At 43.2% G+C, this 27,731-nt stretch overlaps 2 protein-coding genes across 3 annotated transcripts in view; both read left to right on the plus strand.

Moving 5' to 3' along the window:
* Positions 1-27,731, plus strand: part of gse1b (Gse1 coiled-coil protein b) — a 164,662-nt gene that overhangs the window by 72,538 nt on the left and 64,393 nt on the right. The gene's annotated exons all lie outside the window — the stretch shown is intronic.
* Positions 13,736-27,731, plus strand: part of LOC108877813 (cytochrome c oxidase subunit 4 isoform 1, mitochondrial) — an 89,466-nt gene continuing 75,470 nt past the window's right edge. Inside the window, exon 1 of the mRNA XM_051077915.1 lies at positions 13,736-13,746. The gene's annotated coding sequence lies outside the window, so the exon portion shown is untranslated. The remainder of the gene's footprint in view (positions 13,747-27,731) is intronic.

Raw genomic sequence — 27,731 nt, forward strand, 5'->3', positions numbered from 1 at the left:
TCCTGCGCACACGTATACAGACACACACACACACACACACACCACCAAAAAAAGCTCTCCTTTGCATATGCTTTTAAACCTCCTCCTCGCTTAAAGCTTGGGGCCCCTTATCTGTAGTGGAACTCACTGATGCACAAATGCTGCTCTGTAATTGGTGTGAATTAGCCTGATGTTTGTTGATTTGTGGCTGATGAGGTGCTTCAGCAAACATCAGAGTGTAATTGTATGTCTAGTCTGTTTATGGCAGTTTCACTGTTGTTGTAAGGTTGTATGGGAGATGAGGAATTTCTGTGCGGCGTCATATCTGCATCACAAACATTGTAGAATACAAAAATGGGGGGGGGGATCAGTATTCAGTATTACCATGGCAACAATGCTTTGCCAGAATACACTTTACATGTAAACATTTCCTCTACTGATGAGGTTATTCAAGGCCATAGAAGCTGTACCCTCGCTACGTTGCCCTTGATTGTCTGGTGTTAACCTGCACAGCTGCACAGTGGGCAAAGCTGTGTTCCCCTCAGTTCTCCTCCTTCTCTGTGTTTAACAAAGTCTTTCTCTACACCGCAGAGAAACTCCTCTGTTTACACTCCATCACAGACACTTTAACACTACTCCCTCGCCTCTGCCTTCCATTCCCTCTTTAATCTCTCCCTCCTCTCTTTTCTTTTCTTTTCTCTATCCACTCCATTTAGTCATTAGGTCGGCTCTCATCTGCATAAGCTTTCCGTTGTAGCACTCGATTGCACTGGGCTCCAGCTCATGTTTATTAAATAAGCCTGCTTGTTGTGTCAGCCCCACAGCTTGCCTTGCTCTCTGCCTTGTCCCACTATTTTCTTGCTTTGCTCTTTCTCTCCTCTCAGTCTCTCCCTCTCTCCTTCCCTCTCTCTGCGGTTGGTGTGCTAGCCCGCCCTCTCCCTTCCCCCTCCTCTCTACTTATTCCTCTGTGGGGGTATTAAAGGCTGTTTCTGTTGGCCGTCACTCTTCATAAGTGGTGTCTTGCTCAATGTGTTCGCCCTGTTCCCTGTGCGAATGCACCTCAATGCCCTGGTGCACGCTCTCTCTACAGGCCCCACTCAGAATGGAAATGAAGGGAGTCTGTAATGAGTTCCACTCAGCCAGGGTCTCTAACCCCACCGCCATCAGCCAGCTTAGAGGAGAGAATCAGAGAGACAGAGAGAGGGTAGAGAGACGGGGGTCAGAGATGGAGGGAGGAAGAGGCTCAAGGGAAAACACAGTGCTTTTTTCATTTTTTTACACCCCCCTCTTTTAGTGCCTGGTTGCCAAGCTGCTACAATGTTAAGCTGGCCTTTCTTTCGGTCTATAGGGAACAGTGTGGGACCGTCACATGGAGGAGGAGAGGAGAGGGGAATGATTTTGGAGGGTGGGGTGCATGGGGAGGTTTGACAGAGGGAGGAGAGAGGTGAAGGAGAAGGACAACCAAGCAGAGCAGAGGACAGGAGATTGGATTAAACAGGGAACAAAGGGATCCAACATGAACATATGGGTGATAAGAATAAATGCTGTAGGATGATGACGACAATGATTATGACGACAGCGATGACAACTGCAACCTCCATAATTGATATCATTCCTCCTCCTGCCAGCTCATCCTACGGCGCAACATTGGCTCTGCTCTGCTCTCATCAGGGCAGAACGCCACTTTGAGCTTAATGTACGATGAACCTCTGAAGAAAACTGTGAACTTGAATGTAATTAATTGGTTGTTAGTCCAGCAGGCTTAATAGCCTTGCATTTTAAGGCCACAGCCATTTACCCTGAAACCTAAGCAGCCGTGCTGCTCTAATCGTTGAATTGAGTTGAAACTAAAGCAGCTAAATGGAATTCAGTTAACATTCGTTTCATTTAAACCTGTGCTTTTCCTGCTCTGACATGAAATTGATTGATTATTATTAATAAATTACACTGTACTATGTATTTAAAACAGTAGATGGAACTTAGACATCCAAAAAACATTTTGCTCAATCAAATTTAGCCCAGTTTTAACACAGAAGCTTAGCTGTCTTACTGATTACTGGGTGGACTTCTCACTTCCTGTATATGTGCAGTGGGTGTGTATACTGTACACAGTGTGTGACATATGAGCTGTTAGTTTGTGTGATCTAAGACATCAGCCTGTCGAGTTTTGAAGATTGGAAGGAACTGCAGCTGCTGTAAACTAATGATAAATTAGTCAGTAGGAGTTAACATAAATTTTTCCCAACGATGTAAGGCATGTGTGTGTGTGTGTGTGTGTGCATGTGTGTGTGTACATATAGGGTTGTGTGGATGATTCCTTCACAAGTGGATGAATCATATTAGATGTTATTTACACAACGTCCTTACCCCATACACCAAAGCAGTCAGCTGGAGAAGCTGGAGCCGTGTCAACACAAACTGAAATGGCCTCCTAAGAGGTGTGTGTATATGGGTGTGTGTTTGTCTGTGTGTAGAGAGTGAGAGTTGTGTCTGTAAGGCTGTGATAGATGAGAGACAGCTGATAAGGAGACCTGGGGTTGGAGCAGTCAAACAGCGCACAGATACAGAGTGGCTTGGTCTTCCCTATCTATTCCTGTATGTGTGTTTATGCGTGTGTGTGTGTGTGTGTGTGTATTTCTAGCAGGGCTGTTGTACACAAGACTGTCTGTTTGGAGGCAGATGCCTCACTGGGCGTGAAGCCCAGGAATTGTGTGCGTGTGTGTATGTGTGTGTGTGTGTCTCGGTGAAAGAGGGTAATGGCTGACTCTACACGGCCTATGACCCTGCTGGGCAGCACAAGTCCTCCTCTGTTTCTTCTCACACTGATTAGAGGGTCAGAGCTGCATCACGCACACACACAAACACACACTTACAAACCTACACACAGGCACACATACACACAGCGTGCCTCTTTTGGCTCTGCCGTCAGCACAATAGAGAAGGAGAAAGAGGACATTCAGTAACGCTGAGAGAGAGAGAGAGAGAGAGGTGGGGTCAAACTGAGAAGAAGAGAGAGAGAGAGAGAGAGTGGAGAGATGTGAAGTGAAGCACATAAAGAGAACAGCGGCACAACATGGATTTGCAAAGATAAGAGAGAAAAAATGGATAGCACAGGATATAGGCTTGGAGGAGACAGATATGCTCAAACATAGATAAAGGAGAAGAGGTTGAGAGTGATATACCTGGTTATTAGAGGCAGAAGGAGCAGAGGATAAAAAGCGAGGATGGGTGGAGTTAGAGTAATAGAGAAATGGGGGCTGTGGGAAATGGTGGCTTTTTTTTCCTTGCTTTGTCCTTTCTTTTCTTTCCTTCCTCTCTTTAATGATGAATCATTCTGCAATCATTTATTTTTCTGTTGAAGCACGACTTTACCCTCTCTACCTCCATGCTAACCTCTCTATCTTTATATCTCACATTCTCCCCCTCCCTCATATCTCTCTATCTGAAAATGAAAAGGAGAGGGAGCAGGGTGTTAGCACAGCCACGGTTCTGAAGGAAGCACAATGTCTGAGAGCAAGGTGTGTGCGTGTGTATGTGTGTGTCTTTGTGTTTGTGTATGTGAGAGAGACACTGTTTCAGCCCTTGAGGCAGCTTTCCTGGCATTTGACTAAAGGCTTGGGTGTCTGCGGGCCACTTTGTGTATGCATGCATGTATCCCTGTTTGCATTTGTGTGCACAAGTGTGTGTTTGTGTGTGTGTACGCGTGCGTGTATGTGGCACTGACCCATGTAAAGAGACAGCGTGTGCGTGTGTGGGGCATACATAATGGATGCTCTGCCTGCTGCACACAAGAGTGCACAGCGCCGTGAGGAATTCCCAGCTTAACAAGCCTGCCTGAGTGTGTCAGTGTGTGTCTCTGTGTTTGTGAGGCGGGGGGGGGGGCAGAGAGAGAGAGCAAGGGAGTGTGTAACATCCATAACTGATCATAAGGAACGTAGCCATGAGGCAAACTCAGTCCCATCCCCATTATCTTTCTCCACCAGCATTAACCTCTGCTAATTTTTTACTCCTCTGTAAAACTCTTGTTCTTTCACTATGTACAGTATCTCTCTCTCTCCTTTTTCTCTATGTACTGTATCTTGACATCTTTTGGTCTCCCTGCTCAGGTCTGTGGTAGGGTTTTTCCTCCCCCCCCCCTCCTCTACTTCACCCCTGCATACACATCACCCGCTCTCCTTTCCTGTATAATTGTGTCTTCAGCTCTTCAAACAAATGTCATTTGTTTTTTGAACTGTTCCAGAGAAGAGCCGCCAGAGTCTTCCACCTGTTAGACACTGATAGCACATTCACACACACACACACACACACACACACACACACACACAGAAAAACAAACACACATGCACTTGATCCAGTTTCTCTTGAGCCCCTGAACACTGTGCGTCATCCCGACTGTGACACACACACACACACACACATGCTTCCTCTGTGTGCTGTTGCTCTCCAAACACAGAGACGGTGAGAAAAGAGGCACACAGACGGATGAAGGCATGCAACTGAAAAATCCATCCTTATTTCCCTTTTAACCCTGTGGCTGTGATGACAGAGCCTATTGTTGCACTCTGCAGGTAGAGCAGGTTCAAAGGTTAAAGGTCAGACTGTTTCTGGGATCTCATAATAAATCCCTTCTCTTAATGCACCATAAACTGTAAATGTTGTAGCAGCTTTACCATATCAGAGACATGTGGGAAGAGGAGTCGGGGGTTGGTTTTCTGTCTAAGACAGTTTGATGGCTCAGGCTCTAGTAGGATTTACAGAAATCTTCCACCGTAGCTCTAGTGGGACCATGAGCAGCAACATGATATCATAAAGCGTGCAAAGGTTTTTGCTTTTGACAGTTGGAATTGACAGTGTTGCGCAATTTGAGATAAATACATCAGTCGATTGTAAATCTTTTTTTTATATTATAACATCATTTAAAATAGCAGGAAAAAATACATGCTTCTGTTAGAAGATGGCTGTGCTTATCTGTACTTTTACAAATACCAGAGCCTCATCTTCTTTAACAAATAAACAACAGAGGGAGCATAGTTATACACACATCATATGTAGGTGCAAGGTTATTGGAAAGCAGCATTGATGAAAAAAAGTAACGCCTGCACACTGTGTCCAAACCACATATTTATTAAATAGACACTTTCAATCCCAGTTGGATCTTCGTTAGGTCAAATGTTTAAAAATAGATGAAACACATTAACAAAAGACGTTTTTTTAAATGGCAGGTGATTAAGTGAGTCAAACCCAGACAACAAGACAACAGAAGACTAAGGATTAAAGGATCAAATTTTTGCATTTAAATGCAAAAATCACTTCACCTCTCTCGCTGTTGCTGTTGTCACCAATTCTGTCATGAAGGAGCAGACTTGACAGGAGTGTTTTACTGAAGACCTGTTTGTGAACAAACAAATTGTCCACCACTTTAAATGGATTGTCTGACCCTTCAATATTTTTAATTCCACTGGAAGTGGCTTTTAAAATGCACATCTCTCTCATTCATACATATTCTTAGCAAGGGCAGAGTGCTGCAGTCTTGATCCACGGTGCAGAGATGGGCTGAGGGCAGGGGGCAGAACCCAGAGCTGTCAAGGTGTCTGGACCCCGCTGACAATGAGGGATACACAGTATACACAATGTACACAGTGCAGAGGAGCAGAAGAAGGGCTGTTATAACGGCAGGCAGGCAGGTTGAATGAATTCTTCGTCCTTCTCCTCTGTGCCTTCTGTAAACAAAAATGAGAAGAGAGAATGAGAAAGGTGGAGGGAGAAGTAGGGGGCTTGGTGGTTGAGTGGGAGTGATGAGGAGGAAGGGGCTCCATTGTAATAGCTGGGTCAGAGGGATCCCTGCCATTCATGATTGAAAAGAGGCCCCAATTAAATGACTTCGTAGAGCAAGTGAGCTGGAACAGTTTGTGTGTGTCTGTGTGTGCAAGTGAATGCTTTCCTGCATGTGTCTGCATCTGTGTGTTTGTGTCGTTGCTGATCATTTTGGAATGTAGGTCTGAGGAGTGTGTGTGTGTGTGTGTGTGTGTGTGTGTGTGTGTGTGTGTGTTTCTTTGTGCACTCACACGCGCTCACTTTTGTGGCACTGGGGGGCGACGAGGTACTTGAAGTGTCGCCATGGTGCTGTAATTAGCGAGCAGGGGTGAAAGGTCGGCCACAATTCTGCTGGCCCGGGACAGGACCTCTCTCAAGAGCTGGGGGGAGGTGGAGGGAGAGCTGGGGGTTTACAGAGCAAAGACTGAGCACACAGCTAAAGGAGGCTCCTGACTGAAACAGGAGAGAATAGAAAGCCATTAAGCAGTGTTAGTTTTGTAACGGTTATCCTCCCCGCTCTCACCCTGCTGGCATATGTCGACATGTTTATTGCAGAATAGAGTTTGCTTGTATGCGTGCCGCAAATGCAGGCTGGACATTTTGAGTGCCGGGCTATGAATTTAAATGCATGTTTCAGTAGGTTAGCTTGTGATGCTCCTTAATCTTGAAGTACATTTAATCTTTTTTTTGGGGGGGGGGTTGATTGTGAGGTTACAATGAAGGGAAAAGCAAGCATTGTTGGAGTAAATGGATGCAGGTGGGTGAAATGAGAAGAAAAAAAGGAGTGAAAGTAGAAGCGAGAGGAAGAGATAGTGGGATAGCAGGAGACAGCAAAAGAAGAGAGAAAAAAAAGTAGAAGACAGATGCAGCTGTCAGAGATAAAGCCTGTTAAACACTGCAGTAATGTAGAAACTGTCTGCCTGCCTGTTTGAATGCCTGTCTCTCTGTGTGTTCAGATGTTTGCCTGTCCGTTGGAGTATATCATCACAGCTCTGTGAGAACATTGTCCGTTGCCACCATTTTTCACCAGACACAGCACACCAGCTTCTCCACCCCGCTGCAGTGTATCAGTGTGGAAGTGGCGTATAAATTAGTAAACGGACAAAACAAGTTCCTGCCATCTCATAAAATCTCCTGTAGATGTCCTGTCAGATCTCGCACTGCTGAGGAATGGTATTATGACGCTTTCTGTTCTGCTCTCACACAGGAAAAGCGCTCTCTTTATCAAAGTATAATGTCTCCAGAGGGAGGGGGAAGACAATTGTTCTTGACAGTTTGTCAGTTTGAGTTGAACAGAGAAGTAGGCCTGTTTATAATTAGAGACTCCTCGCACAGTCAATAGAATTTTCATTGGCTCATCCCATCCAGGCTCAACCGCATGCCTACTCACGCACACACACACATACACATGAATACACACATGCAAATAGACGTACAGTATGTGCGGTACCATGTTTTGCATTTAAAGGTGTCACCTTGAGAGTAGGCAAGGTACAATTAACTTCCTTTATGTGTGCCGGTCGTTTCAGAGTGCAGTGTGTGTGTATGTGTAAATATAACTGCCTATAAAGAGGGCTTTGTAACACGGAGGAAAAGATTAGCACTCATTGGGACGGCATGGTGTGTGGGTGTCTAATGCAGAGACAGTCTGTTGTTGAAGACATGAGGCCTCTTTTTTAGTTGGCATATGGTGATCAACACACATGCTGCAAAATCTGCCAGTGACATGTGTGAGAGGGTATGCACATCTCTGTATGGGGTGAGATTTGTGCCACCAGACAACTGAATTTGAATTATGTGTTTTATGACATTTTATTCATCAAAGAAATTAAATTTTGGATCTGAAATGTAAAATATTATAGCCCTTTAAAAAGCTTAGAGGTGGATTTAATTTAAATACTTATTAACAACAATGTTTAGATGCATATAATGAAACTGGGTATAAAATTCTACAGTGCCAAATGATTAAGATGTACCAATTAAAGTTTTAGTTATTTATTTTCTTTCCCTCCTGTAGCAATTTTAATATGCTAGTGATTTTCAGGTACAAAAGAACATGAATGTGCCACCATTCTGTGCCCAAAAGAAGTCTAAATGCATTTTTGCTACAGGAGGAACATTTGTGATCAGTTCTTGAAGCCTGCATCTAGTTCTCTTGCAGACTGGTCTTTGAACCTGACCTGGCTTAGTGCTAAATTTACATCAGATATTCACAGCAGCCAAACAAAAAGTGTGTTTTTGAGTTCCTTTACTGGTGATTTTGAGCGTTCAGTCTCATAATTGCTTCGCATACAGTTTTTCTCATCAGAATTAAAGCATTTACCATTTGCTTTGAGTGAAAAAAATGGTGGGTAGGGTACAACAGAGAACTCATATATTCTTAGGTTGAGTGTTTGATGTTATTATAACCCTTATGGTATATTTATGTTGTGACTAACACTAATTAGTTTTTTTTTTTTTTTTTCGAACACAACCTAAGTTGCTGCACAGATACCTGAACATTTCAATGATGGGTTTGAAGTCAGCTTGTTGGTTGTAGCGTCTGAACGAACCTGAAGAATCCCTGCAAATAAATCTTTCATCTCAGAGCAAAAGGAGCTGGTTTAATTATATATGTAAGCTACTGGATTTGAAGAACCCATATGTCTTATGGAAACATAATTCAAATTTTGCTGTCTGTCAACACAAATCATGCTGCATATCCTTGTGTCTAGGTGTCTATGTGTGTACTGTGTGGATAACTTCTACGTCTGGATCTGTTTCCTTATTTTATTAATGCTATTTTGAATTCATTTTATGGTATTTGCATGTACATATGTGAGTTTTAACTCCCTGATTTTGAGTTTTAGACTTTCGGAGTGTGGATATTTAGTTGATTTGAGGTTATTTTGACCAGTCATCGACTCTGCAAGTGGTTTGTTTAGGGTTAGAAATGAAGTTTAGATAAGGGCTTAGTGGTGAAAGGTCCTCACAAGAACATTAAGACAAGCATGTGTGTAGGCCTGTTATCTTCATGTGTGCACTGTGCTCCACATTGAGGGAGTGCGCCTGTTAACTGTGTGCCAACTGGCACCGAGCCCTTGGCAGTGGGCTGGCGTTCGCGTGCCCGCTCAGCTCCCACCACCTGTCTGGTCCCTGGAAGAGTCACCAGGCTCCTGCAGGGAGGGCCTCCTCGGTGGGTGGGGTTTGTGGCATGTGCCTGTGTGTTTTTCGTGCTGTGTGTGTATGAGATGTGGGTTTGTGGGGCGGGCAGTTGCAGCCCGTGAGGAGGGGTGGGGGTGGCAGGGAGCAAGTTGGTCCCTTGGACCTTCAGATCTCTGCCACAGGAAGGGGTTGTGCTGCTGAGACAGTCAGACTGGGATGGCCGTGGACTAGTCTGGGTGCTGCTACCTCCAGGAGCCAATGAAAATCTGCCTGTCCTTCCCTCAGTCCATCTGTCTGTCTGCGTGTCCATCTGCACCGTGAATTAGTGTCTCTGTCTTTTTAACTGTGTGTTTGCCTTTATGAGCCCAGAGGATGCCAGGAGAAGAAGAGAGACACACTGCTCCTCCCTCTCTGTTCTTTTCAGCAAATCAGTTTTTGAAATATGTGATGCGTCAGTTTGCTAACCCACTGCCTCCAAATTTCTCCTCCTGTGTTTGGTAAAGTATTGCTCAAGAGATTGGGAAGAGACAGTAAGATAGCAGTGAAAGAAACCCGTTAAAGGCTAGGCCCAGTGTGTTGCGTGGCTGCTGTGTGTGGGAGTAGTGGGTTTTCAGAAAACCCTTGTACTACCTTTCAGCGAGGGACTGTGTGAACATACACTTGCTCAATAATTTAGCCACTGCAAAGAGTGGTTCTGATTAAATAATGAAGGAGCTTGGCACTGATGATCAAGATCGTGTGTGCAAGTGGTGTGTATGCGTCAGTGTGTATTTTTTTGCGCTGGAGACCAGTTTTAGCCATTCCCCTTGTTTTCCTGCTCGTGAACAGCACACCAGCCCATAATAACCACAATCAGGGCTGTACTCACACATCCTCATGACAAGAAAAGTGCTAAAAATCATTTCAGAGCTAACAGTGCAAAGTAGAACTTCTACATGTCCATACACACTCACTGGGAGCATCAAGATGCAATCAACATGAACAATCAGGGGAGGGAGAAACAACTCATTTTCTTTAAGTGTTTATGATTTTGGGCTCTAAAATAAAATGTGACTCAACTTTAAGAAGTCTGTTGACAGCTCAGATTGGTGCCCCTCATGCAACATGCAAGCCTGGGTCATACTCTGGCCTTGTTCCTCTGCTGTCACTTCTTTTTAGAGTTTGGAGTTTCTCAGTTTTTACTGTGTTGCTGCTCAAAACACATATCTTCACAAACAGCATGTGAAAGAGTACTTGTCACTAGGCGTTAGTGACCTCTGGCTTCATTTCTGTTCAGAGTGCTATTGGCAGTCCCAAACTATGTTCATGTTGCTCGTGGTTCAGGTGCAGGGCGGCGTTTCCATGCCAGCGCGGTGAAGGGTCAGAGGCTATTAAAGCCTGTTGCTGTCCCTGGGTTGTAGATAGTAATGGCTGGCTGCAGACCACATGTCCAGTGGCTTTAGAGGCTACAGCTTGACCTTTAAACTCTATTGACCTGAAGGGTCCAGGCAGAAGGCCACAGGCAGACACCAGAGTAAGACCTTTGACCTTAGATCAGCATGGAGCAAAGGTCAAAAGTAATGCTTATTGGATGATGGCTATATGTATGCACAGTATGTGTGTGTGTGTGTTTGCAATAATGTAACATTCATGGCCAAGTTAATTCCCCTTCATGTTGACTGATCCCAATTCAGATTCGTCCTTCATCAATGGGTATTTATCACTCAACATCTGCTGATTCTGCCTTTAAACTATAATTTACATTTTCTCATGTCACAACTGCATAGTTATGCCAAAGCATAGAAACAATTTAGATATGCATGAGAACTGAATCGTTCTGCATTAATAAAGTACAGCCTACATGTTGCAGAAAATAAAGCTCTGAAATGTTTTGGGCTTTCTATCTCTAATACTGATCAAGTAAGAAATGTCAGGTCACTTTTAGCCCCAGTCCTGATTCCACAGATCTTGTGAAAACATTCCTAATTTTGACCATGTCGCTTATGGTCCAAATTAGGAATGTCTTGATATGATCACAATACACGTGTGACCTGTTTTTGAATCTGTTTTTATTGATGAAGTAGAGAGATACACGGTTTCTTCTTCCCTCCTCTCTCTTTCCCATCCTTTCCTCTCTGCTAATGACCTGACTCTACTCTCAGATCTTGCATCTCAAATTCACACAAATAAGCACACAAACCAAGTGGAACACAATTTCTTGTGTTACCCCACAAAAACAAACTCACGTGATGGTAACACAAACACACAGTTACATTCTAAATTACTGCTGGTCCTTGGACAAACATTGTGTGTATGTGCCTGTGTTGTGTGTATGGGAGGAAGGTTTGTAAGGGGTTTGTGGGGGGGGTGTAATGCAGTGAAGCTGTTTTTCCTATAATGCAGGCAATCCTTCATGTCTTATCTGAGGCTGCTAATGTCTGGGTCCAGTGGAGGCTGGAGTTTTGCGATTCATGGCCTAGACCTTGGCTTTGTGAGAGCAGACATCAATAACTTCCCCCTGCCCAGCTCTGCCTGCAGCACCACCAGCATCCATATGGCTCCTGGATGTTTCTGGTTTATGTGTGTGTGTGTGAGTGTGTGTGTGTGTGTGTGTGTGTGTGTGTGTGTGCGCGCTCCTGTGCATGTGTGAGGGAGAGAGATAGGACAAAGACCAAAGGTTCATGTAAGCTAGGTGACAATGATTCAATAAGCAGGAAAGGAGAGTGGTGGGAATAAATGGCATGCAGCAATGATCTTTAACCCTGAGCTGCCCTGACCCAACACCTTTGCGCTGCTGTGACATTAATGAACACAATCTGGGTCTTTCTCTCAAATACAACCTGCTCTTATGGTTCAATTTCTTTATGCAAAATAATGGTGCGACAAAACGTTACCCTGTTTTAATCATACTATTTGATTATCTTACGACTCACTTTAGGTTAATGGATTTTTTAAAAGGTTCAGTGCAGAGGGTGGCGAAAAATAAGGCTTGTCTTAGTCTGATGATGTATGACGAGGTCTACATCAAAATAAAAGCTGTAGAAGAACCTACAAAAGCTTACCTGAGTTACTGTCAGCTACCTCACAAACACTATAACTCAGCTGTTCCTGCAGCTGTTTCCCTATAAAAGCTATAATGAATTCTCTTTGCAGTAATGCTTTTGACTGAAGCACTATAGGAAGTTGTTAAGGGCATACTGACATAAGATGATTCTCTCAAAAAAAAGAAAATTATCACCATAAACAAAATGTACTCAGTCGCTGCAACATATTAAGAATTGTTATATATTATTAATATATTGATAATGCAGTGGCTTCAATTACTCTGATGAGTAATAAACACATGAAGTGCTGACAGTAGAATGTCAGATCAGATACATTCTGCACAAAAATCAAGTTGAGAAAATATTGTATTGTGGAGCCTATACAGGATACATATTGCTTCGTGGTCTCACAGCTAATATAGCATGCTCTGTATATGTGGATCTACTGAAGCTGCAGAAAAATAAACACACACATACACAAAAGACACAGTGATGTCCAGGCTCAGCTGGTACAGTGGTATTCTACAAACAGAATTTGTCATGCCGAGTTGTTCATTATTCTCTGTGTCTGGTTCAACCAATCAAATATGTGCACAACTAGAACCATAACAAAAACACGGCACCTTGTAGTTTGTGCATGTGTGTGTCTGTGTGCAAAGCAAGTATAAATGAACAGGTTGAGCATAAAGAGAAAGCAGGAGGAATTTTAGCGTGACACCTAGTAAATATAGTGAGAGTGTCTCAGTATGGTTTGGATTGTAAGGGAATACAACAAAGGAGAGAGGAGCAGAAAATAAGATGGATCAAATTGAAGTGAAAATCAACTGGGGATGAGAGACTTGGAATCCGTAGCTAATGATTGTTTGTAAAGAATTTTTCTTGGTCTCTCAGCTTGGTTCCTCTGTTGTCTGTAATCCAGCATTGAGTTGATACGGTATTACATATTCTTGTTTGTTGTTGCCTACATTTTCCATTTCTTTGAGAGCACAAATAGTAGAGTAAAATGTGTTTAATAGTGGGGTGATAAGAACATGACAAACTGTAGGACAGATCTGGGTATGAAAACATAAAATATGTGGCACTAGAAATTTCACTAGAGCTGAACATAAATACTATGATAAGTGCAGCAGATGTGAAGCTGGCTGTGTGAAGCTCAGATGGTCTGGTACATGAATTTCTTCCTTTTTCATCATCTGAAATGTTGACCTTAGCTTAAATTCAGTTTTTAAAAAAAAAGTGGAATTCAATTGCAATCTACACTTCTATAAAGTATAATAAATTAAGTGGCCTTCATTATTAACTCGAAGTTGTTAAATTATCATGTTAATATGACTTGTGTAGCTTCCTTAAATGGTCCAAGGACAATTTTTACAGCCATTTTAATGTTGTTGGGGTTTTTTTGCCAAGAAAATTCCAAAACAACCTTGCAGAGTGGTTTATCAAGTGCTTATAGCCAATGTATTCACATTGGTATGCATTGGTATGAGTCTCTTAACCTGTTGGATCATTCACAGTCATTATGTTTAAACTTATGTGCAATGAAAGGCTGCATGGCTTTTTTAGTATAAAAGCTGTTGAGAGAGAGTGTTAGATTTAATACTAGAAAAGTGTCTATATGTGTCCAGTCTTTTCAGTGTAAAATTATCACTTTTAAAAGTGTTAATTTTTTTACACTCACCCAGAGTTATTTCAGCACTGTAGGAGTTGAAAAATGAACACTTTTCTGTGTTTTAGAGTCACCAATGAACCTAACCTGCATGTCTTTGGACTGTAGGAGGAAGTCAGAGTATCCAAAGAGAACCAGTGCAGGCACAGGGACAACATGCAAACTCCACACAGAAAAGCCCAGGGGGAACTGGGGCTCGAACCACAGCTTTCTTGCTGTGAGGTGACAGTGCTAACCACTGCACCACTGTGCCACCCATGTGGACGCACCTGTAACAACCAAAATCCACACCATCCACACACTTTCAGGAATTTACTCTAAGAGTGTTAGTTTTGATTAAACAAGTGTTAAACATAACACAACATTGACATTCCTTTTTGTTACTAATCACGAATCTGAAGTATTTAAATTTAATGACTTTAATATAATATTGATACATAGACAGGATTGTAATACACTATGATATGTCAAAACAAATGAGTTATTACATTTGAAATAGATCATGAATTTGAATGAGATATTATTCTTGATGTCAAAATGCCCTCGTGCAGACTGTGCCAACACGTCTTGTGCTCTGTAAGTGCAAATACATTGGATATCATGTTTCTCAGATGGCAGAGAGAAAGAGAGGCTAGCCTTTCTACTCTGATAATAAGGTGACATTTTACTCGGCATAGTCTCTGGATAAAAGCCTTGCTTTTTAGCCCTCCTACAGCTACAGTACATCTGTTTTCCTTCTGGCCTTTCTTGCCTCACCCCCATCTTCCCTTTCTGCCCCCTCGTACTTTGCTGTCATCAACTTAAAGCTTGCACACATCCACTTTCATTTGAATGTTACTGACTGGATGACCCCACCAGTGAGAGACACCTAACTTAGCAACTTGCACTTTGTGAGCCAGCAGGGACGTAGAAACAGAGCACACCTCTACTTATCTACTTACTGTACTAACCTGCAGTACAGCACAGCTTCCCTCAGAGACCGTCAGGCCTTGAAATGGCTACAGTTTTGCACCTGCAGCCTGGATGAGAACGGAGTGAGAACAGAAAACAGAAAAGCTCTCTCTGGTCACTCATGTTTTAATTTTTAAAAAATATTGTAATAATAATAACGATAGATAATAATATTAATATTAGTGTTCTTACTACCACCAACACCACCAATAATAATAATAATAATAATAATTGGAACCGTATTTTGTAAAAGCTGTCAGTCGGAGATAAACTTATTTGCTGCTATCTCTAAATATGTTTTATATTTAAGAAAGTTTATCAGAGAGACTTAATGTGTCAAGTTGACTATTGTATTAACTTTCTCCTTAATGTCTATGTCTTTTAGTCAGTTTTTTCTGGTACTTAGCAAAAAAAAAAAAAAAAGTCAATTATCCTTATGTTCTTTTCATCCTCTTGCTTCTTCTAACTTTGCCTTTTGCTTTTCTCTATGTAGTTATCCATGTGTGAGAGAAACAAAGAGAAGGAGTTGTCTCAGTTGAGCAGTACTCAACCCTCTGCCCCATTAATTAGCTCAGTAAATGCTGTTGAGATTACAGCAGGGGAAGTGAAGCATGTAAGTCAGTGAGGGATAAAGTGAGTGAACGGGAGAAGCAGAAAGGAGGGATAGAGAGAGAAAAAATCTGAGGACATACGGTATGTTCACAATAGCGAACAGTAGCATGGATAACATGGATATGTTTTTTTTTTTTTTTCCCATTTCTAGGCTATAGCCCAACCAATACTTTCTGATTAGAGGGTTTGTGCTTGGGAAGGCAGTTAGAGGAAGAAGCTGATGAGAAGGGAGAGGAGAGAGAAAAATAGGAGTCCAGAAAATTGATAGTTGAGCATAAAAAACACTGTCTCACTGTCTCTTCGTCTTTTCCTCTACCCGTCTCTCCAATCTACTAATTTCTCTCTGTCTTAAGTGTATATCTTCATATTATTCTCTCTCCTTCCTGCAAATGTGCCACCCACTTATCAGAGACAGAAAAAAAGAGAGGCAGACTCTAAGACCACATGGTGATAAAAGATTACCATTGTTCTGTAGGCCAGACTTTAGTATCAGGAACTGGCTGGTGTAAAATTCAACACTGTGAATATGAATGAGTGACTATTATATGAGTACTATTTTCATATCAAGATATATGCCTGGAAATCATTGGGGAGTTTTGTAACGCTGTGTTTGATTTTTTTGCATTTAAAAGGCTGCGTTACAGCTATGAGACACAATGTTCTCAGTCTGTTTTTCTAGCTGAGGAAAATAAATGATAAATGCTCATCAGAATCTCTTTATCTAACATTTCCTTTCTTATAATATACTTGTGTCTTAATATTTTCTGAAAACACCAACAGTAATCACCAAAATCTTCTCACTCTCCATCGACACACACCATCAATATCATGGTGTATGATCAAAAATGTCATTTTTAACATATGTTCACACATCTATGGTTGTTTTAGTGCTTGTTGATATTTGCACAGGGCATGTATGGCCCCTGTTCCATCTCTCACCTCCACTCCACTGAGCTACTTGTGTCCCTCTCTCCGCTACCTGCCATTATGTGTAGCTGAGGTGGCTCTAATGGCCCGTGGCTCTCCTTTCCTCCACCTCTCCCCTTTCATTTTCTCATAACAAGCCCCCTGCCCTCTCTCACTGGAGCTCAGACAAGATTATCCCTCTGTTATTCCACCTTCCGCTCCGTCCCACACTTCCTGGCGGCGCTCAGGCATGACCCCGCAGCGGCAGGAAATGGGCATTTGCAACGGTCATTTCTCTCTCTCTTGCTCCATGCCGCTCTCGCACACCATTTCTCTCGCCCCTCTCTTGGAGCGCACACACACTTAGAACAGGTCGTCTCAAGCACCTTGAGTGTGGTGAGGCAATTACTCTCCCCTCTGGTCACCTCCAGCGCCCCTTCCACCGCTCCCTGCTCGACTTTGAGTGGGCACCTCCTCTATTATCCCCATCCTTCACACAGTGGGAGTCGCCACTCTGCTAGTAGTGTCAGCCCACGACTCACATCTCTACTACTGCTGATGTGAGACAGCCAGCCCATCAGCCTCGGAAGCATCTTTTTGCTGCTGGTCTGCAGTGGTGCTATCAGTGCATCAAGGTGCCATACTGTTAGTTATCTGTCGCAGCAGAGGAGACAGGAAGATGGAGGCTGAGACCGGGGGACGTATTGCCTAAGTGTATGTTCGTCTCAGACTGGCTCGTTGAATGAGAGGAGCCATCCGTCATCCGTCGCCACGCTCTGTTTGTTTCCCCTTCATCACAGTCCCTCTCCGCTCTGCTCCTCATCATAAGCCCAACATGAACAGACAGCTACGTGTGTGTCTCTGAGTGTATTCGTGTGTATGTGTGTGTGTCTGATTTATGGCGAGTGTGGTCTTAAGCAAGAGATAGTAATAAATTCAGTGACATCACAGCAAGAGGGGAAATCGAAGTGTGGCAGCACTTACTTCTAACCCCTTCATCCTACTATTCTATGCAGTAGTTACTGTCACACGCAAATACACACACACACACACACTTTTCTGCAGGTCTAATTGAGGATGTGATCGTTAAGAGTGCTGTAAATCCTGCTGCAGTGGTCACTGCTAAAAGTGCCTGTGTCACTATGACAGATTCAGCTGGTTTGTTTACTTTGACAGGAAATCAATCACATACACACACACACACACACACACACACACATACATATGCACACATGGGCACAGGTTATGCTCTATCCATGCAAACAAATATCATCTAAAACACCCTGCTTCTGCTCACTGCACAACCATTAGAAATGGCACTATTGAGTCCTGGTGGGACAGCAGGGATAGTGTCTCTCTCATACACACACGCACACATGCACACACACACACACACACACACATCAGGTCTGAGAAAAGAGATTGGTCTTGCCAATGTGGTCAGTGAGATTGATGAAGCTAATTTTGCAATAACAATGTCCTGAAACAGAAGAGTCTCTGTTTCATCATTTTCTGCCTCTCCATAAAATCTTTGGAAAACTTTGCTCATCATCTGTATCTAATAGGAGAGGTGTCTGCTAGGAGACACAAGCTGTTTCCATCCAACTGTCAAGTAGGATTTACACACACTTTGGAGATGCTGCCAGAAAAGTGAAATAGATACATTTCCATCTTGTGGGCTGAAGTGTTAATCAGTCCCTGGAAGAGAATGTAGTAAAAACTGATGAATATTGGATAGGTTGTTATTTTTACTAACGTCAGGTGATGTGAACACATTTCATTACTCTAAAGAGCACAAAGTACATGGGAAGGTTGACTATAGCACTGAAGCAACTGTGTTAACAATTTACATCATTTATCAAGTTAAAAACACCAAACTTTTTCATAATATAGTTTTGAAGCTTTTCTCCTTAAACAGAATCTTGAACTGCATTTGGAGGTTTGACTGTAAGAAGCAGGTTTACAACATTAAATGGTTTTAAAGGCCATTTTACGTTGTAATAGAATAGTAAGGGATAGTCAGAATAATTGCTTGTGGCAGTTAAAAACATTCAGTGCTACTGAATGTTTAGTATTGGACTGATATTTTACAGAGAGCATTATAGTGCCTCTGCTGTGCAGTTGAACTGATGTGCTGCAAACAGTATTTCACTTTTTATTCAGCTTTTTTCATCACCATTTATTATTGATTTTTTTATATTTTGTAATTACAGGTGACTTGATTATGAGCTCTGGAAGTGAGTTGTTGTTGTGTGAACAGTGAATTCTGAAAGAAGACGACTCAGGGAAGCAGCCCACCTCCCCTCTGTTACAAAAATGCCTCTCCCCTCCCTCAACATTGAGGAAGGTCTGTTCCCACGGTGACCAAGCTCAGTAGCACCATGGTTACGGCAAGACCCTTTGAAGCCATCTCAGCCCCCCTCCCTCCCTCCAGTGTTTTTTTTTTTCTTACTCTGGTTGTCCTGCATTGATCCTTTCCTCCCCCTTCTCCTCCCATCTTTTCGTAAAGGAGAGAGTCGTTTTGACCTCAGCTGTAAATGATCATGACACCTTAACAGGCAGCACAACCAAGACAATGTGCACTCATGCATGCTCAGAGGGTAATGCAAACCTACAGTTCAGCATCACCTCAGTTCTCTCACACACACAGCACAAAAGCACACATTGTTAGTATTCATGCATGTAGCATGAGGTCAGTTTAGGCCATTTAAGGCTCAAAGAACCATGTTGATTCCAATTTGGACTTTGTTCCATTTTGTTCCAAGAGTCTTTTTCTTTTTTTGTACCAAGGTTCATCTCTTTTTTGTGTGTCATACATGCAGTAAATGATCCACACAGAGCATTTCTCCACACTGGGCGTCGAGATTTATACGTCTTCTGGACAGATTAATCTGTGGAAAAAGACTGAGAAGAGAGAGAGAAGGGATTCTTGGAAGGCCTTTCCTCTTCATGCTGGTGGAGGACCAAACAGCTCTCTGCTCTCTGCAGGATGAATAACTGTGATGTCAGGTGATTGCCTCTCTGTTTTTAGCTGGTTGCCATTTTTTTTTCCTACTGTGATTTTCAACAGAGAAAACATCCTTAAATAACCATAGCTGTGACAATCGTTTTTTCAAAAACAAAAACAAAACTACTCTCAGATGTTGTGTTTACGCCTTTGCACGCTCATGTGTGGCTATGAGTCTGTGTGTGTGTGTGTGTGTGTGTATGTGTCTGGGTGTATATTGTGCCATGTTTGGCACTCGTGCAATACTTTTAATAGTGCAGTTCCCATATTAAAACAAAGCTAAGAGAAAATGGCAGTGGGACAAGTAGGGGAGGACAAGAAAGAAGGGGGAATTAGGGAGGCAGGGAAGTGGTCAGATTAGAGTGGTGATGTGATGGGAGGATTATAGAGAGAAAGACAACCATTTTTGGCCCTGGATGGAGCAAATAACAGGGGATGGATAAGACGTGGAGAGGGAGGAGAGGAAGAATCAGAAGAAAAAGGAGGAAAGAGAGGGCGAGGAGGAGGAGCATCTTTGGTCATTATCATTGCATATATAAATGATCTGCATTTAGATCAGGTGGTTTGAGCTTCAGTCAGGGAACAAATGAACTCCCAGCTACTTTATCAAAATGGCTGTCCCTTGCCTTCCCTCATCCACCCTACTTTACCTCCCACTACTCTGACTTGCCCTTGTTCTCAACCCAATTTCTGAATTCCAAACACTGGAGCATCACACAGAGGTGCCACTGTCTAAATGGCTTTAACGCTAAAAACACCAGCATGAGACAGTAATTTGCTTTTATCTTTGTAGCAGCAGAAAAAACAGAGTGAGAGCAAAACAGAGCCACTGAGAAAGAGAGAGAGGAAGAGAGGCAGACATAAGGAGGGAATGATGCATTTAAAATCTAACCACAGATAACTCCACCCAAACAGCCCCTTGTGCATGTGTGTGTGTGCATGTGTGCTTGTGGATGTGTTGTTTGCATATATGCGTGTGCTTATGTGTGTTTGAATGTATAAAGGAGCATCCTTCTGCTTTGGCAGAGGATCACAGAGTGTTAATTCAGTTGTTATCCATGTTTGAAAATGGAGTTGGCTGCAGTGTTTGTATGAGCTGTGGCTGCCCATATGTGTACACGTGTGTGTGTGTGTGTGTGTGCGCGGGTGTTTGGCACCAGACTGGAGGGTTGCTGTGGGTCCACGCTGGCGTAGTTGGGGCTGGAATGTGATTGGTGGGGACATCGGGCCAAAGGCCGCCCAGGCTAGCGACTGCCACTTGGTAGAGTGCCCCAGCTAAACACAGGCCAAATCTGCAGAGATTCACCCTTATTTCTTTCTCTGCGCTGCTGCTGCTGCTGCTGCTGCTGTCGTATCGCTCACATTGTGGCAGCTCTTTTTTATGTGTTTCATAGAAAGAAGGAAAAACACAACCTCCGTATATGCGTTTTCACATACAGTTTTCTTCTCAACCTCTTGCATATGATTAGATTCGTCGTCGTAATCATAATTAGCCATTATCAGAGGCAGTGTTTTCGCTCTCATCAAGGGGAGGCCTACCGCTTATGCGTAAAATGTACTACCACACAGAGGCTGTTAGAGACTATTTGATTCTCCTCTTAATTAGATGTTTACTTTTTACCTTGAAGTGCCCTCGTAAACTGGCAGCCTGTTATTTGCGTTCGTTATCCAACAAGGGGGCGTTAACAGCATCACTCTTCACCGGGGAGAAACAACGAAATCTGTGTGTTATGCCGCTTTGAATGGAAGGAGGGAAAGGCAGAAGGACAGAGGAGAAACAGAGGAGGAGTGGAGACAAAGAGGGGACAGCGAGAGAAGTGACAAAAAGGAGAGGGAGAGATGATTAATCCAATCAAACCTCTTAGTGTTTCATCAATAGGCATTGTTCTAAGATGGCTGCCTCTCCCCAGCTCAGGCTGTGGGCTGCGGCTAGGCTAACACACGAGCTAATCCCAGAATAATATGGAGACGAGGGCAACGCTGAGGACGGGGGCTGTGCCAGCAGATTAGTACTAGCAAAGGATTCACTCACACACACACACACACACACACACACACAAACACACTGTGCATGGGATAGAGAGAAAGACAAAGACTGAGTGAGGTGCCTATTGGATTCTATGGCTTATAGTTTTATCCCGTGTGAATGTGTGTTGCTTGGTGCGGCTGTGGAGTGTGGCAGAGCTGAACTGAGTTGCAGAGGATTCACAGCAGTCTCTAGCTGGAGAGGTCATGTGTGTATACTTGTCTGTGTTCTCTGACGCATGTGTGCTTCATACATGAGTTATTCTGTCATTAAAACAAGAGCTCATGTACAAAAGCAGTTAACAAATAGAATGTGTTGTCTCCAACTGTATAAAGAAGTTGAAAAATGACACATGGTTAAGACATGTTGCCATTTACACGCTACTTTCAAACCACTAACTTGCATGGGAATGGCACAGCTTGTGTTTATTTAACACATATTAAGAGCACCACATTCCCTCTGCCTCATTTTTCTTTCCCCTTCCCTCAACATTTCCCTTTTTACTCTGCTTCCCGTGTTATCTAGCTCCCTCTGTCCCCCTGTCGATCTCCCTCCCTGCCCCCCTCCTCCCTGTAGCATTTTCTGAGATGACAGGAGGGTGTTTTTCCTTTGTTGGGGAGCAGCTCGCACATTCTCTCCTCTGTTGACAGGTAAAAGACATGAAAGATACTAAAAGACTGAGCATGATGGAATCCTCTGGGGAGAAAGGGGGTGGGGGGTGGAGGAGAGGCAGAGGGAAGGGAGGACTGATAGCAAGGTAGAACAGCGTGTGTGGGGGGGGACTGAAAGAGTGCTGAAGCTTGGCTAAAGGTGAAGTATTTAGCGAGAGAAAAGGAAGGATTGAGTCACAGCGGGGAGAAGGGAGGTAGGGGTGAGGAGAGGGAGGGAGAGGAGGGTTCGACAGTCTGTGACCTCGGGTAAGTCTCTTCGACTGTGTGCTGATGCGTGAAACCTGAGCACACGCAGTATTAGCACGCCTCACTTACTGAACACAGCAGAGGCCTGACACAGGGCAAGGCAGCCTCCTTTAGACACACACACACACACACTCTCTCTCACAGCTTTCCAATACATACATTACAGGCACAGAGAGAGCCTCATCCAATGATGCACTTACCCACAGTTACAATACTCACACACACAAAGCTGCAGTCCTGTTGTAGGACAGTGTGTTCAATCCAGGAGCTCAATGGTGAGTGGAGAAGGTCAGCTCAGGCCCTGTAACAGGCCCTGAGGAGCTCCTGCTCTGCTGCCCCTTCAGCTGCTCTCTGCTGCCTGTGTACGTGTGCAACTTGTGTGTTTGCTTGGCACCAGGCCAGGCCAGCCTGTTTTTTGTGGCCTCGTACAGTTGTGTGATTCACAACACGCCTAAGGGCAGGTTGAACCATCATCCAGCTCTCTCTCTCTCTCTCTCTCTCTCTCTCTTTCTCTCTCTTTCTTTCTCTTTCTTTCTTTTCTCTGTCCCTCTCTCTCTATCGCTCTCCTCTTTCCTCCTCTCCATGTAGAAGTTAATGGGTTAATCATCTCTGTCCAATAAGCAAGGATAATTGAGACAAACAAGCCAATGAGGAAATGTCACAGGAGAGCACAAGTCAAGTGAAAAACACACTGCCGGCAGCTCTTTGTGTGTGCTCGTAGTGTGTAGATGCAGTCTTGTGTGTATGCATGGATACAATTAAATATTAAATCAAGTACATTGGCTTGTGTGCTATTTTTATTTGTACACATGTAAATAAAAAATGTGAATGTGTATGTATGCATACTTTGTGCGTGATCCCTCCCTGTCAGCTTCTTTGTGGCGTGTTGCTGTAAAGCAGGATTCTCCTGCTGCGTCTGCTCTCTAGGTTCCCTCAGCTGCGTTTGCATACCATACACCTGCCCCTGGGCAATTGCACAGACACACACCCACATACGCCCCATGTACACACACACTAGGCAGAGGTGCACGCAGCACACATGTGCACACATATTTGTTAATCAAATAAGCAGCACTTTTAAAGATTCTCTCCCTCCTTCTCCGGTTCACTACTTCATCTGTGTTTCTCTGCTCTTCTGTCTAATAACAACGGGACTCGCTGAGAGGCAGCAGATCTGATGTGTTTGATATGGAGACAGATGAAGGGTTGGAAGACGCAGGTAAGAGAGCTGAGTGACTATAAAAAGCCTCATCAGAGCAGAGACGTGTGGCGCGATGCATTCCCTCGGCTGAGAACAAGGACGCTTCTGTTGTCTGTGCTAGAAAGCAGGTGTGCCACAAGGCATTGTGGGAGGGGTATGATATGATTGCACATCAGTTTGTCAGCTCTGGCCAGCTCCCCCCACCTGGCTCTCTTGAGTGTGTGTTTGTGTGTGTGAGAGTGTTGGGCACAATAAGGGCTTGCAGCCATTTTAAAGGGAAATCCACTTTAAATCAGGAGTGACAGTATTCTGGTGAAAACGAGGGGTGCAAGCTTGATTTGTGAATATTAAAATGCGACTTTCAAAGCAGAAAATGCAAGTGCCAAGAGGCTCCTGAAGATGTCATCAAGAGAAATTCTGGAGAGTGTTCACAGGGCTATCCACACTGCACAAATCATCCATTTTAATGAGTGACTTCATCTAGAATCAGGTTTAAGTGTTAGAATGTTAATTTTTTTCTCGAAGTAAGAGCAAAAAATCTGCCAATTGAGTGTGGTAATTCACTTTTTTTCTGATTCAGATCACTTCAGCGAGTTCTTCAGTGAGGTGCTATTTTTTTTAGTGGACCTTGCACACGGGCATGTTGAATAGTTTTCTTAGAAAATGTCAGCTCAGGTGGACCTTGGAGCCAGTGCTCACTACATTACTGTCATAACAGCAATGAAGAAGTGAGCTTAGCAAGATCACACTGCACACAAACTGACAGGTTTATGTGTACAGGATGGCGGTGGTAATGCAAACGCTTCTCCAGCTTCTAACTAACCCTGTGTGGACAGTTGCTTTGGTAATGCTTATTTATCTGGCCTAGCATCAGTAGCCTTGTAGCTCGCAGTGCTAATGCAAATTTAGTTCTACTGAGCAGAAATCAAACCAGATGTGCCATGTGTAGAAGTCAAAGTCAGTCATTGCTGCCTTTGGCTCAGGGAGCTCATATTATCCTACACTTTGACAAGAATTTCTCCAGACCTCTGTTGTCCTCACTGGAAGTGTTAGGTTACTCATAGAGATATCTACTTTGTTTTGCCAAAATAAATTGTCGAAATAGACTCTCTCTTGCACCGTTGCCAGCAGGGTCTCCAGTGCATGAATCTGTTAACTTGAGACTCAAGTGTTTATCTTCACTGTCTTTCATAAACTGAGTTAGGCAGGATTAAGCCTCATCGGTTGTTGGACGGTGGCCTGAGATCACAAAACAACCCTTCTTTCTTTATAACCTCACTTCTTTTTCCTCTCTCTCTCTCTTTGGTTTGTGATTTCCTTGTCATGTCAGGTTATTTATCTGTTTATCTGGCAGCAGTGCATGATCTTAGAGAAAACATCAAGAACCTTTTTTACATTTTTGTATTTGACATTCTTTCTCGGTTCAAAAAATATGCTCCTTTTGTCTGGTGTTCATCAGCTGTCCGTCGTTTGACAGCTCTTGTTTGATTTCAAGGTCGAGCTGGTTCAGCTCTCGGTGAAGCAAAAGATAGACACTTTATGTTTGTGCATGTACACACCTTTGCTGTCACGCCAAGGTGTGACTGCACCGGTCGACAGGGGCCAGCACCAGAGATGAGTCTTTCTCAAGTGCTGAGGAGTTTGTGTGACAGGTGTGTGACATGCTGTAGATGAGTGTGTGCCACTGTGGTCTAGTTTGTCATAGTGGACACAGAAGTATGTGAATGATATATTACCATATTAGGTGATGTGATGATTAGTGTATTTTGAGAGCAGGTGGTTTGCATCCAGCGACTGGGCAAACAGTTAGTTTTACTTTCACCCTTGCTTGGCCTCAGTTTTGAAATACAGGCAGGCTCCTAAAAAGCTGTTTGGTGATGTAAAAGCTCCCTCTTCTCATCATACTAAAGGAGCTAATGGTAAACAGTGTCAGTCATTATTTAACTTCAGAGTTCAGGAACAGAATGACATCTGCCATTTTTTATTACATGTGCAGTATTTCCAAAATATATTTAAAAAATAAAATAATTTTCAGTGTGCAGATGGGTGACAAATTAAAAAGAAAAAAGAATCTAGTAGATGAATCTACCAGAATACTAACTGGACAATATTCTTGGCAAATATTTCCTCATTTGGTTTTATGATGCTGGTAGAGAGCCCTGTTTAACAAACTGCTCCAAAATCTCCTACAGGTGTTCAGTTGGATTGAGATCTAATTCATGCAAGGACTATAACTGTGGTTCACATATTTCATATCATCTGGATTCATAATGTTTCTCCACTATTTTATTCAGGATTTTCTCTGTAATGGTTAATGGTTTGCTCACTTGATATATACTGCATGTCTTCTCATTGCTTTTTTTGTTTTCTTTTTTCCCATGTTAACTGCCCTCCTCATGGTCACATCCTGCGCATCCTGCCTCTGATCCTGACCCCTCACTTCATAGGTAAGTGCTTAAACTCATGTAGACACACACACACACACACACACTTGCACATTGCTCAGTTACTGTATCTGTGATATGAAGCTATTGTGCGATGCTGTTGAAGTTCTTAGCGAGGCCACACTCCTGGATAATGTTGCTAAGAAACAGGAGTGCGTGAAAGTGCACAACTGACCTTGGTTGCTGTCCTGTTGACACTGAGGCGAGGAGCTGTGATTACACTGTAAACACTCAGAATATCTCTTGGAAGAGCAGAATGTGGTATCTTCAGATATGGTATCAGAATGTAGCATCTTTACATGAGAGCTTTTTTGTTCAGTGTTGTAGCAGCAGTATGTGTTAGTGTGTGTGTGTGTGTGTGGGGCTATGGACATGTGTGCGCGCATACATTTGCCTGCATGCATGCGCGGTGCTCAGCTGGCCAGGCGAGAGTTGTGTAATTGCAGGGTTATTGCTGCTGAGCCTGATGGGTAATGACACATTTGCAAATTAATTCTCAGCACTGGGCTGTGATTAGCATACGGAGAGAAGCATCTCACACACAAAGACCGATACGCACATGCACACGTACTCATACACACTTCACAGGCTTCTAATCACCAGCGAGAGGTCAGGTTAAATGGGTGCGTGTAATGGTGGAGTGGGTGCGGGTCTTGGCAAATAGGGGTGAGTGAAGGGTGACGAGATAGTATTGCTCGTCACATTTGATATGTGGTGACTCAGTACAGTCCAGATTATTATTTTTTTTAAATCTAATCTCTCAAACTCTCAACTATTGAACACAAAATCCCCTTCCTGTCTTTTTTTTCTTTTTCTTTTTATTTACTGCTTGCTAAGGCCCAAGGCCATGTAAGGGGGTTGGTCTCTCTGTATGCACACATAATAAATACTCATATTCAGATTTTTGTTTTTGCACATCCACTCTCATGATGTTCTCCCTGTCTTTCTCTCTGAGAATCCCACGCCTGCTGTAAAGAACTGACCTGTTTTTTGCAATCATATCAGAGTGTAAGAGTGCAGCATATTATAGGAGTGTACAATGTGTGCGTATGTGTGTGTGTATGTCAGTGTGAGTGCACCTCTAGAGGCTGTGTGTGGTTGGAGAAGATTATAGTGATGCCTTATCTTTGCTTTCCCTGCTGTGGAAGAAGACAGACCATCTTTCAACCCCTTCCAACATACATACACACACGCACATGCACATACACACACATGCACATAACGATTGAGAGAGTGATTATTTTTTTGCAGGGGGGTTTGTGTGTGTGTGTCTGTGTGTGTGTGTAGGGGGGGTTATAAGGAAGACGATTGCGAAGTGGGCATGACAGGTTTGGGTGTGTATGGATGGGTGTGAGGGAGATCACTCGTGCTTTCTCTATCTCTCTCTCCTTCCCTCCCATTCCTTGTCTTCATCTTTTTCTTTTTCCTTTTTTTCCCCCTAACACCCTCTTCCTTTTCACACTTGTTTTGTTCTTCCCCTTTTCCCTTCCCTTCTCCTCTCCCTCTTCTTGTTACTTCTTGATCACAGTGTTTTCAGTCACACATGCTGCCTTGTTCCCCAGGGAGCTTTTATAGCCTTTCAGTGTGTGTGTGTGTGTGTGTGTGTGTGTGTGAGTGTTTGTGTGGGTTCCTTCTTCTGCAGTATGCTTGTCAAATGTAACTCATTACACTACCTTAAATAACAGAAGACAATTGCTGTTCTCCAGCGTTTCCTGTCCCTTAATGAGCAGCAAAATAAAAAAAACAAACAAAGAGATGATTCTCTCCCCTTACCTGTCAATGTCCCCTTCCATCGCTGAACTGTGTAATGCTTACAGTTTCATTTTAAGGCAGTAACCTGTGACATTTTCTTCTAAAAATGTCTTCTACCCCCGATCTCATCAGTTGATATAAAACAAAGGAGATTTTCATCTCTGTTTGCTCTACAGCAAATAGAACTGTAAAGAAAAACCTTCTGATGTATAGAAATTGATGTGTTTTTTTTGTGTGTGTGTCCAACAGTGTGTTTGGAATAAGAACACAGATCTTCATAATAATGAAC

Source organism: Lates calcarifer, linkage group LG2, assembly GCF_001640805.2.
Source record: "Lates calcarifer isolate ASB-BC8 linkage group LG2, TLL_Latcal_v3, whole genome shotgun sequence".
NCBI lineage: Eukaryota > Metazoa > Chordata > Actinopteri > Centropomidae > Lates > Lates calcarifer.